The following is a 15,287-nucleotide window of genomic DNA, read 5'->3' as shown; positions in this document are numbered from 1 at the left end:
AGTTATTATTTTTTGAATGACTTGTGCCCAGGAAACATTAAGGCATAAAGCAAAGTAGGGGTGAAGTATTTTTAAGGCCATCTGAGATTAAAAGAAAAAATATCAATAATACATGACCACATTTTCTAATACTGGGATATTCTTTCTGCTACATAATATATGAAATCAACATTTTGAATCCTATAAAATTAAATAATTAACTCAGACTTCAAGATACGTATATTAAGCAATTAAAGGAGTATAGGACATAAATAGGAAAAGGACCTTTAAGGGTGACCAGGCCTCTTATTCCACAGGCCAAAGAGATGCAACTTGTTTATTATAACAATTAATGAATCATAATAACAATACTTGGCTAATTATAACATAATGATTGTTAATTGTAATATGACAATAATTAGGTAGTCAACTATTAAGACCAAGACTGGAATCCAAGTGTTCTGATTCTCATTTGAGTGATTTTTTTTTTTTTTTAAAACACTTGTACCTTATAAGAAACCAAAAGGTACCTAAATGATCTGAATTTAAAATATAGCAAACAGGTCATTCCTAACATAAATATTCAATACTTACTCCACTTCAACCAAGCTAATTTAACCAAGTTAACTACCCGCTAGAAGAAAAATATTTACACTCTCTGAATGAATACAGCAAGATGCAGGCTCTCCACAACATTACATGTACAAATGTGACCCATTCTCAAAGAGAAGACAATCAATGCTGCAATCTCCAAGATAACCCATATGTTGGAATTATCAGACTTTAAAGTAGCTATTAACATAAAGGAAAATATACCTGCAATGAACAAAACAGAAAATCTCAGCAGAGAAACTACTAAAAGAACAAAACAGAAATTATAGAACTGACAAATAGATCTGAAATTTTTAAACATGCTGCTGGATGTGCTTAACAGAAGAATGGGGGAATGATGCAGGAAAGAATTTGTGAATTTGAAAATAAATGAAAATTATCCAATCTGAAGGAAAGAGAAAAAAAGACTTAAAAAAAGGAACAGAGACTTGTAGGCTAATATCAGAGGTCTAAGGTCTGGTACTTGGAGTTCTAGAGGGAAAGGAGACAGTAAATGGAGCAGAAAAATATATTTGAAAAAACGGTGGCTGAAAACATCCAAAATTTAGAAATAAATAAAGACATTTTCCTTGTGAAAGAAATAAATTTTCAGATAAAAGAAGTTTAGCAAGCCCCAAACGCCTAACTACACACATACACAAAATGCCTGGAGATGTCATAGTCACGTTGCTGAAACCTAAAGAGAAAATCCTGAAAGCAGAGAAAAACTACACATGACATACAGGGAAAGGATGATTTTAATAACCACGAACCTCTCATCAGAAAACCACAGTAACCAGAAGACAATGATACGACATCCTTTGAGTGCTGAGAAAACAAACTTGTGCAACCCAGAATATCCAGTGAAAATATCCTTCAAGAATGAAGGTGAAATGAAGACATTTCAGAATTACAAAAACTAAAAATTCATTACCAGCAGACCTGTGCTAAAGGGAGTTCTTCAGGCTAACAGGAGATGACACTAGAGGGAAATGTGCATCTTTAGGAAGGAATGAAGAGCATTATAAACAGTAAATATCTGAGTACACATACAGAATTTTTAAGCTCTGGATACATGTGTAGCATGTGCAGGTTACATAGGTATACATGTGCCATGGTGGTTTGCTGCACCCATCAACCCATTGTCTAGGTCTTAAGCCCCGCATGCATTAGGTATTTGTCCTAATGCTCTCCCTCGTCTTGCTCCCCATCCCTCAACAGGCCCCAGTGTATGATGTTCCCCTCCCTGTGTCCATGTGTTCTCATTGTTCAACTCCCACTTATGAGTGAGAACACGTGGTGTTTGGTTTTCTGTTCCTGTGTTCATTTGCTGAGTGATGGTTTCTACCTTCATCTATGTCCCTGAAAAGGACATGAACTCATTCTTTTTTATGGCTGTATAATATTCCATGGTGTATGCCAGTTAGAATGGCAATCATTGAAAAGTCAGGAAACAACAGATGCTGGAGAGGATGTGGAGAAATAGGAATGCTTTTACACTGTTGGTAGGAGCGTAAGTTAGTTCAACCATTGTGGAAGATAGTGTGGCAATTCCTCAGGGATCTAGAACCAGAAATACTGTCTGTCCCAGCAATCCCATAACTGGGTATATACCCTAAGGATTATAAATCATTCTACTATAAAGACACATGCACACATGTTTATTGCAGCACTATTCACAATAGCAAAGATTTGCTCTTAATCTCTTAAAGCAAAAAGAATAACATACATTGTCTTGCAAGGTTTATAATGCATGCAGTTGCAATAAATATGACAACTCTAGGAAAAAATGGCAGTTGGTTAAATGGACCTATGTGGTTACAAAGTCTCTACATTTTATGTAAAATAGCACAACGCTGGCATTTCTGCTGGAGCTAATGTTTCCCTTTGTCTCATTGTCTCCTGCTCGCATTACTTTCCCCATTCCTTGCTTTTGCCACTTCCATCATCATATATGAGAAGCTGAGAACCAGCGTACAGTGGATCTGCAAATCTCAAGAATATACCCCAAGATATTTTGACTATAAAGGTTAAATTACCGTTTTTAAGAAGTATTTTTTTGTAACTATTAAAAACATAAGATTCAAGGTTATTCCTACTGCAACATCATTCTCGCTCATTTGTGTTTGGGCGTGCTTTCCAGGAAGAGAAACTGAGTTAAACGTGGTCTACCAGCTGGGAACTGCACATCACCTACAGCCTATCATGTCACCTACAGCCTATCATGTCACCTGTGTGAACGTACCATTTGCACATCATGGTGGATAAAGGAGCACAAACCACTGATTTGGGAAATTAGACATTATCTGTATCTTAAGACAAATTTCAGCTTTGTCAAATAATCAGAACTTTCATGTAGGTTATATAAGGTCTTCTAAGAATTTTGGTACACTTAATTTTTTTCATCACATTTTAATAAAAAATAATTTAAGATCATTATTTTCTACTCTTTCAAATTAGTATAATCTGATTTTATCACAGGTTGAGTAACCCTCATCTGAAATACCTGGGACCAGAGGTGTTCGGATTTCAGATTATTTCGGAGTTTGGCATATTTGCAGAATACCAGCTAAGCATCCCCAGTCCAAAAATCTAAAATCTGAAATGTTTCAATGAGCATTTCTTTTGAAAATGTTTCAAAATTTTGGATTAGGGATGCTCAACCTGTATTGGTCAAATCAATTTGCTGCACTGCAATTTGGTCTGCCAGGTAAATTACCATTCCTAGGAGAAACTTAAGTAATCTCTTCCTGAAACAAAATTTATAAAAATTTTATAAAATCCATAATTAGTTTTATGTGAAATTTATGAAAAGTTCATACAATTTTTAAAAGTCAAATTTGGTAACAGAAATTCTGAAGCATAACTGGGAACAGCAACGCCACTTAATTCCTCTCCCTGTAACATTTCTTGCATGCAATCCAGTGGTGGTATATCTCTTACTTCAAAAGCATATAAAGTATGCTTTCAATATAAAAACAGTGGCATTTGGGATGCTATCAAAACAGACTTGAGTAATACAGCTAAGGTCCCCCTGCCTGTACTGGAATTCCCAGCATAGATTAATTTGACATTTTATGTTAGAAGGAAATCATCCATCCAATTTACCAATATGAATGATGTGTGGCAGTGTCCAGAGTGCTCTTAATAGACATAATTTGCCAACCTCTCAAACTAAATTATAATTTTACATACCAAGAGAAGCCCATGAAGATATAAATTTATGATGAGGTACCAGAAGTACAGAGTCCACCTTTATATTGCATGAAACTTAAACTGTCTAGTTTTCCATCGTTTAAAAAAGTCCAAGCTCCTGACAACCAGAAGGAAAACTGGCTTGAGTGTTCATTAAAATTTTACGGTTATTACTTACTCCATGACTTGAGTCTGTCCTACAGAAAACTGTAAGAGGAAGAAAAGTGTACTAGATGATTTGAAACTCCAGTGATTCATGAGAAAGTTGGATACAAGGGGGAAAAACCCACATGTTTTTGATACTCAAATCGAACGTCACATTTAAACATATGGTTTTATTTGCCTGTGTCTATTTTAATGCTGCATTTAAGATATAACCTCTGAGCTGTTTGATGGCATTTTAAAGTTCATGCAAATCAATATGATCCCTTACAATCTCTCTTTCCACATCCAAGACATTAAACTTGGGCACTGTGACCTTTATGAGCATTTCAAGGGCTTAGGACTGTCCATGCAGTGGAGTGAGAAGCAACCTGTCATTTGCCTTTTCATGAAATCAAATAATGAAATGATTTGATATGCTTTCAAAAGGCTATGGAACTCCATCATGAGAAGATCTGAGTTTCAGGATGGGCATGCATCATTTAAATACCTGCTTAGCTAAGAATTTCCCCTTTGGGTTTTTTAATTGCATAACTGACCCCAGCTCTCTGCTCAAGGGAAGGAGTTGTGAGACTCCAGTGTGTCCTTCTGTCTTCCCTAGAGAGTTCCTGGGAATACATTATTTTGCATGTGAAACACCCATCAATCATAAATCACCATTTAAAATAAATAATGAAATATTCTTAAGTATTAAAAAAAAACTGGTTGCACATGTTACACTGTTTCAAAGATTACTTACAACATTATTTACGTACTATAAAGTTGAGACAGCCAAAGTGAAATCTTGTTACGCAAGCATGGGCACTTGTTAGATCTAACTACAAACACTGCTGTGTGGTTTTTATCCTTAGAAAAACAAACTAAGATGCGGAAAGCTCGTGTGGATTCTGGGGAGACAATCATTCTTAACATGCTTCACGTGTTGTAGCTTGGTTTTCCAAATACAAATACTTTTCTCATTTCTTGGCAAGGGGAAGTGATTAGATGGTTGTTACACAGAAAGGGTGATATATTGTAATCAAGAAAGTCTGTGGAGTTTCCCCCTGGGTGCCCCTGAGTATTAACACATGTAAAAAAGAAAAAAAAAAAAAAAGTCGTGTGGGCAGAAATACACCCCTCCAGCTAGGTGTTTGTGTGAGCTTTTGGAAGGAAAAACTACATCAGAAAAATGAAGACAACAGAGATTGCATCATCAGACTGTCTGCTGATCATTATGTTAGAGACTAGAAAAAATTTTAAAAATAACTTCCTATAGTATTAGAAGACTAAAAGTGACCATGAAAGGCCAAGTGAATTAGCAGACAAATATTTGCACCCTTGCTGCAATGCAAGGGTACATTTTTCTATTATTTATTTGGGGTTTTCCTTGCATGGCTGTTTATTCACGTGCCAGATATATCAGATTTTTATTTATTTATTTATTTATTTTTTGAGATGGAGCCTTACTCTGTTGCACAGGCTGGAATGCAGTGGCATGATCTCGGCTCACTGCAACCTTTGCCTCCCAGGTACAAGCGATTCTCCTGCCTCAGCATCCTGAGTAGCTCGGATTACAGAGGCCCCGCCACCACGCTCAGCTAATTTTTGTATTTTTGGTAGACGGGGTTTCGCCATGTTGGCCACGCTGGTCTCAAACTCCTGACCTCAGGTGATCTGCCCGCCTCGGCCTCCCAAAGTGCTAGAATTACAGGCGTGAGCCACCGTGCCCGGCCAGATTTTTTTTTTTAATGAGAGAGAAAACTGCATTTTTGAGAGTATTTGAGTTCTTGGTGTTAAGGTAATGTGTAACAAATGGAGCATTGGCTTTGGGGTCAACAAATGTGGGCTAGAATTTTGGCTCTGACATTTACAGAGCTAGGGATTGCTTGCTCCTTAATCTTGGCCTTGCTCCTTAATCTTGCTGAGCTTCAGACTCCTCATGGACAAAACATGAATAAATAGTATCTGCCTTACGAGATTACTGACAGGATTACAGATAATATAAAAAAGGTGCCTAGCACAGGGCCTGGCTTGCAGTCAGAATATGTTCTAGCTGCAGCTTTATGAATACAATAAGCAAATGGCAAAAGCATCTCTTCCCAGTTGCTTTCATCTTATGACTCATCTCTTTCTCTCCACCTCTTATTCAATGGCAGGCAAATCTTTTCTTCTAAAAACAAAATAGGGGAAGAAATAGGAGGGAAGAAAAGTAGGGGGAGAAATTTTTGATTTCAAGAGGCTAGAAAAGAAATGTTATATTGCTTTCTTCTTTTACAAGTTAACCCCAAATAATGAAAACCAGAAATAAAAATGCAAGCCCCACATCCTGTGGATTTAGGAGACTTCTCTAACCCTGAAACACAATGTATGAACATGGCAAGAAGATTGTGCAGGGTGGAATAACTTCATACCTGGGAGGCTCCGGGGTGGCTACCGCAGAGAAGCCAGCCAGCCCTCCCTGCAGAACCTCAGCAAGGCTTAGAAACCAGAAGCATCAGCTATTAAGGAAAGTGGAGACCAAGGTGCAGCCAGATGATCTCCAAGACTGGTGAGAAGGAAGACTTCCATCTTTCTCCCCAACCCCAAAGCAAGTAGCCCCTATCCTTTTCCTACTGCAGTAAGAAGCAAGAGGTATATTCTTTTGGAAAACTATACCCAAATAAAACAAGGAAACCCCAAACCTACCTATTTATTTATTTACTTACGTGTAAGCTTGTTATTACCAAATCCCAGTGACAATATTAAGAGAATCATAAAAAGCATACCCAAGAAACTCCAGACTCTGGGCTACCAAGCCAGAGAGCTGAGTAGAACCTGCCCTCTAGTAGATAATCCTGGTCAGGCACACAGAAGTCCCAAATGTTTTTAAAGAACCTCTTCAATTTAATATTTCATTCCAAAGCAACGAGCTCCTTCTGAAGAAGGCTTCTAAAGGCACAGTAGATGATGGCTTCCTCGCACTGTCAACTACTCGGACCTAAATGGAGACTTTCGAGACATGAAAACTGGAGAACCCAATTTGCGTAATTTTCATCATTCCAGCCACACTGTGGCATGCCTAAGAAGGGAGTCTGGAAGAGATTTTTTGCCAGGAAGTACAGAGAACATGATCCCTTGGGGCTAATTTTAAAAGGCTGAGGGTTTAAAAGTGGTCCTGAATTTTTTTGCAGAGTTCTTTAGTATGAGGAATCTTTCCTTTCAATGTTCTTCCCTTGCTGAAATCTTTATTGAGCTTTGCATGACTTTGTGTGAACTACCAGAATTCCTTTTACGCTACATCCCCCGAGACTAGAACTGAATAAATCATTAGTCTCACATCTGAGCATGCTTGGTTCCAGCCTTTTAGCCAGAAAGACTGCTCCCCCCATGAAAATGTAAGAGTATCATGGTCACTACAGCAATCACTAAGAGAAAACCAAAAACAAAATCCCCCTCCATCCACCACCACCAAAACCTGCCTATTTGTTCATCTACATGTAAGCTTGTTATTACCAAATCTCAGTGGCAGTATCAAGAGAATCATAAAAAGCTTGTTAGGCATAACTTGCTAACATGTACAGTTACTGATGGTCAAGATCAAATGAGAAAAACAATACAATGGTACCTGCAAAAAATTAAACATAGAATTACCATATGATCCAGTAACTTCAGTAATGGATATGTAGTCAAGAGAATTGAAAGCAGGGACTCAAACAGATATTTGTACACCAATGGTCATAGCAGCATTATTCACAGTAGCCAAAAGGTAGACACATCCCAATGTCCATCAATGGATGAACGGATAAAAAGGTGGTACATACATACGATGGAATATAGTTCAGCCTTTAAAAGGAAATTCTGATGCATGCTACAACATGGATGAAACTTGAAGACATTAGGCTAAGTGAAATAAGCCCAACACAAAAGGAGAAATACGGCATGATTCCACTTGTATGAGGTACCTAGAGTATCCAAATTCAAAGAGACAGAAAGTGGAAGGGTGGTTGCCAGGGACTGTCAAGAGGGAGTTAGTAGGAAGTTACTGGGTAATGGATACAGAGTTTCATTTGGGAAGATGAAAAATTCTGGAGACGGATGGTGGTGATGGATGCAGAACAATGTGAAAGTATTTAATGCCACTGAATTTTACACCTAAAGTGGTTAAAATGGTAAAATGTACAGTTATTTTTGCCACACACACATACACGCAACAATCAAGTGAAGAAGTAATTCAGTTGAAGTAATTCCTCTAATCATTAAAACCCTGGTCATGGTATCATCCGGGTTTTAACTGCTCAAATTACAGAAAAGTAAAAAGTATATGTGGGAGGGTTATTAAATGGGGCTAAGGTAACAACCAGAAGGTACTCATTCCAACAAGGCCACAAGCGATGATCTTTTCATAAATTAATCAAATATCTCCTCAAAAACCAGAAGACCTGGAAGTCTGGGCCCTGGGCCTTGGGAATGTACTTCCCGGGTGTGAATCCGGGCTCTGCTGCTTTCCAGCTTCAGTCCTTAGATAACTGACATTAAGTTCTCCTAACTCAATTTCCTCATCTGTAAAATGGGATAGTAACACTATCCACCCCACAAGCTTGGGGTGAGGGTTACATGAGTTTGAAGGCATCAAGAGCTTGGTAAGCGCTGGCATGCATCAAGCCCAACAGCAAATGTAAAAAGACATCTGCTGTTTTTCCTGTTGTGTCACCCCGACTGAGCCCACCTGAAGGACCCTGAGTGCTGCAAGCAGGGACATCAGGACGCAAGGAGCCCCTGCTACAGTCTAACTCTCACAGGCCTGGCTTGAAGTGAAAAGCTGCCAGTCCTCAGTGACAGTAAAACAGGGACCAGGGTCTCAACCACATGTGGTACCATGTTCGCTCCTGCTCAAAGACATAATAATTTTACCGGTCAGAAAGAGAAGTGAAACCTCTTAGGCTGCTGAAGCATTTGACTTCCTATGATCAATGTGATATCCATCTCAATGATTAAAGGCATATGATTGGTTCTGTTTACTGAAAGCAGGCCCAGAACTTACAGATGTCAACAGCAGCACACACTGCAAGGCTGAGAACATGCGTGCTGGTTCTGACAGTCCTCTCTCTCTCCCTGGCATATCAGTGTGCTTCAGACCCACAGGGTCAATGTCCTCAGCAGACACAGACACTCAGATGGCCAGAGTCCCAAGGGGCTTTGGAGACAAGAACCCTGGAATGATTAACTTTCTTTTCTTCTTTTTCTTTTCTTTTTTTTTTTTTTTTTGAGATGGACTCTCACTCTGTCACCCATGCTGGAGTGCAGTGGTGCAATCGCCGCTCACTGCAACCTCTGCCTCCTGGGTTCAAGCGATTCTCCTGCCTCAGCCTCCCAAGTAGCTGGGATTACTGGCATGTGCCACCACGCCCAGCTAATTTTGTATTTTTAGTAGAGATGGGGTTTTGCCATGTTGGCCAGGCTGGTCTCGAACTCCTGACATCAAGTGATCTGTATGCCTCGGCTTCCCAAAGCACTGGGATTACAGACGTGAGCCACTGTGCCCAGCCCTGATTAACTTTCTCTTGGCAACCAAGTCAGTGCTACACACTCCACTTCTCTTTGAACCCAGTCTTCCCTCTTTCTTTATCTCCCTAAATGAATTTTCTACCTTGTCAACCCTCATTATCTTGCTTGCTGGCTGCCTTTTCCTTAGTTCAAATGAGAAGAAAAAAAATGTGATTATATTGTATATGTATATACTTACATACACATAAGGATGTTTTTTTTTTTTTTTTTTTTTTTTTTTTTGAGATGGATTTTCCAGTGGCGTGATCTTGGCTCACTGCAACCTCCACCTCCTGGGTTCAAGTGATTCTCCTGCCCCATCCTCCCGGGTAGCTGGGATTACAAGTGCCTGCCACCACGCCCAGCTAATTTTTTGTATTTTTAGTAGAGACGGGGTTTCGCCATGCTGGGCAGGCTGGTCTCGAACTGCTGACCTCAGGTGATCTGCCTGCCTCGGCCTCCCAAAGTGCTGGGATTACAGGCGTGAACCACCACGCCCAGCAGAGATACGTATTTTTACGTAACAAAATAAAGGCTAGTTTGGAGATTCACCAATGTATTCACAAGTGGTTCTCTTTATGCAGGTGCGAGACAGGATATTCCCCTTTTTTTGCATATTTTCTGAATTTTCTATAATGAGCATGAATTGATTTTGTAAGAAAAAATAAAGGAAATAATAAAATAATCATTATTTTTCAAAGGGTTTTGGTATATTTCTAATGCCAGGCTTGGCAATGGCTTCAGAAACCTCTGGTTTTGAAACTGGGTAAGGAATGATGTTTATGAATGCATGTTTGGCACGACTACATACAGGCATGTCTGCGCCAATCATGATTCACTTCGCCAACGCAAAACAGCAACATTTTAAACAAGGTCATTGTTGGGACCAGGTATGTTTTAACCAAACAGCTTTTGACCAAGTCACCTGGAGCCAACATATGGTAATCATTAAGAAACTGCTTTAGGAAACCATAGTATCATTTAGTAGGATATTCATTAATCTTACTTTTTTCACCTAAAGTAACTGGCTTACTAGAGGTTTACTTTACATAAGATTTTAATCGAACAATTTTCTCCTTTGTAAGACATGTTTAAACCAACAAATCTCTGCTCTCCTTTATTTCCATGGTGGCTAAATTTTGGAAGCACTGATTGTTGTGACTCTTACTCTGGGGGTCATCGTCCAGAGACAGCGCATGAAAGACTATTCCTTGGCAGCAATGTGGTTCACTGTGAACAGTAACAATTGTGGGATCCAACACCCAAAGACCTGGGCATTTATTTATTTTGATTTTATCCTTAGCTCTCTGAGCATTTTAGGAACACCTGAATGACTATTAGTAATGCTACAATGGCATTTATCAAGCAAATCATATCTTCAAGCATTGCATTATACATAATAAACTGACCAATATAACAAAAATTGTTCACCATGGTTACGAAGCATCCTGCAAAGTTTCTGAACTGCCCCCTTGCCACCTCACCCTCTCACCCTGTAAATTTTCTCTGCAAGTCTGCCATTGCTCCCCCACCTTTTTCCCTTCCTCACAGGGTGGATCCATTTGTAGGTTTTATATCCTCACCTTTCTGTTCATGGCTCCCTCCTAAGATGCAAATGTGGGCATTTTAATTGCCTTCATTTTTCTTGCCTATATTTTCTAAGTTTGTTTAAATAATTACATTATTACTGTTGAAATGAGAAAGTATTATATTTTGAAACTAATAGAAAAAATAAAAATGGCCAGGCGTGGTGACTCATGCCTGGAATTCTAGCGTTTCGGGAAGCCAAGGTGGGCGGATCACCTGAGCTCAGGAGTTCAAGACCTGCCTGGGCAACATGGCAAAATCCCATCTCTACCAAAAATACAAAAATTAGCTGGGTGTGGTGGCACGTGCCTGTAGTCCCAGCTACTCAGGAGGCTGAGGCAGGAGAATCACTTGAGCCCAGGAGGCGGAGATTGCAGTTGAGCCGAGATTGCACCACTGGACTCCAACCTGAGCGGCAGCGTGAGAGACTGTCTCCAAAACAAAACAAAACAAAACAAAAAAACGTTTCATGGTCTATTCCCCAGCTAAGGTGGAAAAGAAAAGCATTCTGGCGGGCACTTTGGGAGGCCGAGGCGAGTGGATTGCCTGAGCTCAGGAGTTTGAGACCAGCCTGGGCAACACAGTGAAACCCTGTCTCTACTAAAATACAAAAAATTAGCCAGGTATGGTGGCATGTGCCTGTAATCCCAGCTACTCGGGAGGCTGAGGCAGTAGAATCATTTGAACCTGGAAGGTGGTGGTTGCAGTGGGCCAAGATTGTGCCACTGCACTCCAGCCTGGGCAACAGAGCGAGACTCTGTCTCAAAAAAAAAAAAAAAAAAAAAAAAAAAAAGAAAAGCATTCTTGGTGTAGCCAGAGGTCTACGGCAAATAATTCACACGCATATTTTAAAATATTGCCTTCTATGTTTTTTTCTCTCTGGTAGAAGCCCCAAATTACCTACAACAGCTGCGTTTTCAGGTCACTAGTGTGACAGAGTCGTTTTCCCATACCTGCTATTCCCTTTTATCTATGGTAACTGAAATCCAAATTACAGCTGGGCACATAACCACCCGGAATTAAGGTAACATTTCCCAGCCTCTCATCCCACCAGGTATGGTCTTATGGATTAGACTGACCAACAGGATGTGAGTGACAGATGGTGTGCAACTTCCAGGCAGTGCCCTTAAACAGATGGGACACACGCCCTCCCTCCTTCCCCTTCTCCTTCCCATGAGTGGGAATATGATTGTGGAGGTGATGAGCCATTTTCGACAATGTGAGGTCAATGCCCTAGTGATGTGGATCAATACACAAGAAACCTGTGTCCGTGACACCACTTGGTTGTGCGTAAGAGAAAAATATTTCCATCTTATTTAAGCTGTTGTTTTTGGTTTCAGTTACAGAAACCCAATACACATCCAAAGCCAAAATGACAGAGGGAAATGGACCCATGGAAGAAAGGCCACTGAAATGCAGAGTCAGTGCACCTAAAGAGGCCCAGAGAAGATGTGGCCTTTATTTTGCCCCAGTAACAACTGTGCATGGAGCCCTTAAGCCGTACAGAACGCTGACCCTTGAAGTGTAAATGTCTAGAGCCTTCCTTGTAAATTACCCAATGTGAAAGGAGGCTCTGCTTGGACAGGGCTGTGATCCTTCCTCCCACCACACTGTGGGCAGTTCCACTGGCGCTTGACCTTTCTGCTGCAGTTCACTGTATAAATGTGGCATTTCCAGGGAGATAGATCAGTACAGGAATCTGTAAATACAATTTGCTGATTCCAAGTTTTCTCTGCAGGTCAGTCACTTGGGAATTTAATGGGACAGTCTTAAAGGAGAGAGTTTCACTTGTAATGACTTGAGAAGAAACAGAGGGAACCGATCTGAGATAGTCTTTCTTAGGTTAATAAATCATGATGTGACAGATCCCATTCCTCACTTGCATAAAATCCTCACGGACAATGAAACACAATGGACATTAACTCAGGCCTAAGTCACTGGAAGGAGAAATTCATATAACACCGAAAGTAGGATTTCTACTTTAAATCATTTACAGATGAGATGAGGAACCTTCTATTTGTTTTAAATTCTGAACTTCATAGTGACCCAGTATCACAGTAAAAATTTCTATTCCGATCAGTTAAAAACTGGAAATATTAAGTTTGACTTAAAGAAGAACTTACTATATACCAAGATAAGCATTTTCCATAGATTATTTAATTCTCATAAAAACTTCTTTTTTTAATAGGTGAGAAGCTGGAGCATAGAGCACTTCACCTGTTAAAATTAGTAGCTAAGCCAGGACATGAGCCCAGGCTGCTGGGCTCCAGAGCCCACCTCTTCCCTGAACTGCGTGTTGCAGGAGACACAGATTAGTAAGATTTACATTTGGTAAACAAGCAATGTGGGAGAAATAGATATGCTTAGTGGTATGATTTGACTGTGTCCCCATCCAAATCTCATCTCGAATTGCATCTCCCACAATTCCCACATGTCCTAGGAGGAACTCAGTAAGCGCTAATTGAATCATGCGGATAGGTCTTTCCCATGCTGTTCTTGTAATAGTGAATAAATCCCATGGATCTGATTTTTTAAAAACAGGAAGTTTCCCTGCACAAGCTCTCTCTCTTTGCCTGCTGCCATCCATGTAAGATGTGACTTATTCCTCCTTGCCTTCCACCATGATTGTGAGGCCTCCCAAGCCATGTGGAACTGTAAGTCCATCAAACCTCTTTCTTCCCAGTCTCAGGAAGCAGCATGAAAATGGACTAACACACCTGGCTAGGTACACACAAGACAGAGCAATACGAGCTTCATAACAGAAGTGTAATGTGTCCTCTCAGTACAGAGGATAAAGTCAATTTCAGGAGCCAGGGAAATACATAGCTTGGAGTTGCCTCTGCCCCAGAAAGATATACATAAGGGGCACCCATCCTCATTCACTACCAGCCCGGCCCCCCCAGGGTGGCCCAAATCCACTTTCTCTGTTGTGCAAGCTCAGCTTTCCTCTGGGCAATAATTTTCTCCATTCTTGGTTCAGATGATCCTTAGACAACCGTTAGGATGTCTCTCCCAAACCTGAACCTAATTTAATCTGTATGGCATAAGAGGGTGGAAATAAAAGACTACAGATAGAGTGGTTAAAAAGGCTACTAAAATATTTCAGCCTAGAGATAAGAGCATGGAGTTGAAAAACAAGGAAAGATTTTTCTTTTTTTAATGTTGGGGTTAAAATCTGTAAGACTTCCTAACACACTGGATATAAAGAATAAGAAAATCAGAGAAGTCCAAGACTAGAGATTTATTTTTGTAGAGCTGCCTGGGGGATGAGGTTGCCATGAATGAATATGAGTTAAATCAGAATACAAGTTAAATCAGAAGAGAGCTAATTACAAAAGATTTTTACAGCACAGAGTTGGGGATGACTAGAAGGTATTACATTCAGTTTGAACATGCTGCTTAATATGTTTTAGGCTATAGGCAGCTCAAGGGCAAGGCAGGGCATGGAGCTCTAGTGACAACCTGCAGCATGGTAGATGAAGCCAACAGGGGATAAATGCACCCAGGGAGGGGCCGGGTGCTGTGGCTCACGCCTGTAATCCTAGCATTTTGGGAGGCCGAGGCAGGCAGATCACCTGAGGCCAGGAGTCTGAGACCAGCCTGGCCAACATGGTGAAACCCTGTCTCTACTAAAATACAAAAATTAGCCAGGAATGTTGTCCCAGTTACTTGTGGGGCTGAGGCAGGATAATCGCTTGAATCTGGGAGGTGAAGCTTGCAGTGTGCCCGAGATCACACCACTGCACTCTAGCCTGGGGCAACAGGCAAGATCTGTCTTAAAAAAAAACAAAAACAAGCACCCAGGGAGGGCATGGGCCAAGGACATGGCTGGGGAGATGTCCACCTGGCCTAACTGGGCACAGTAAAGAAACCAGAGAGTTAAAAAGGGAAGAGCTAGTAAGGGAAGTGATGTCAAGGATGCCAACAAACTGGCTGTCTGAACCTGAACAAATCACTTTCTTATTTTGAACCTCTGTTTCCTGCTCTGGGAAGAAAAAAAAAAAAAAGAGGCCCTGGACTTGACTGTTAAGGTCTCCCCTTGCTCAAGAATTCTCTGGCTCCGAATAATTATCCAAATCAATTATCCAAAGTACATAAATGGTGATTAACCCCTCTATCATCAGGGGAAAAAAAGAAACATAAGCTAGAAGGAATTATTTTGAGAAACTTGCCTTGCTCATTCCACACATTGGTGTATGTGAGCGGCTATGACTTGAAAGTGTGTTTGCAAACACGTGGGAAAGGAAGACGACCCTCTGGTGTGCCTTTAG

General features: G+C 40.4%; 1 protein-coding gene across 1 annotated transcript in view; it reads right to left on the bottom strand.

The window, feature by feature from the left end:
• The window catches only part of CCBE1 (collagen and calcium binding EGF domains 1), a 261,568-nt gene that overhangs the window by 44,928 nt on the left and 201,353 nt on the right, over positions 1-15,287 (bottom strand). The window lies entirely within an intron of this gene.

The sequence above is a fragment of the Hylobates moloch genome, unplaced genomic scaffold (genome assembly GCF_009828535.3).
Source record: "Hylobates moloch isolate HMO894 unplaced genomic scaffold, HMol_V3 SCAFFOLD_5, whole genome shotgun sequence".
NCBI lineage: Eukaryota > Metazoa > Chordata > Mammalia > Primates > Hylobatidae > Hylobates > Hylobates moloch.
This window is presented reverse-complemented; position numbering and strand designations above follow the sequence as displayed.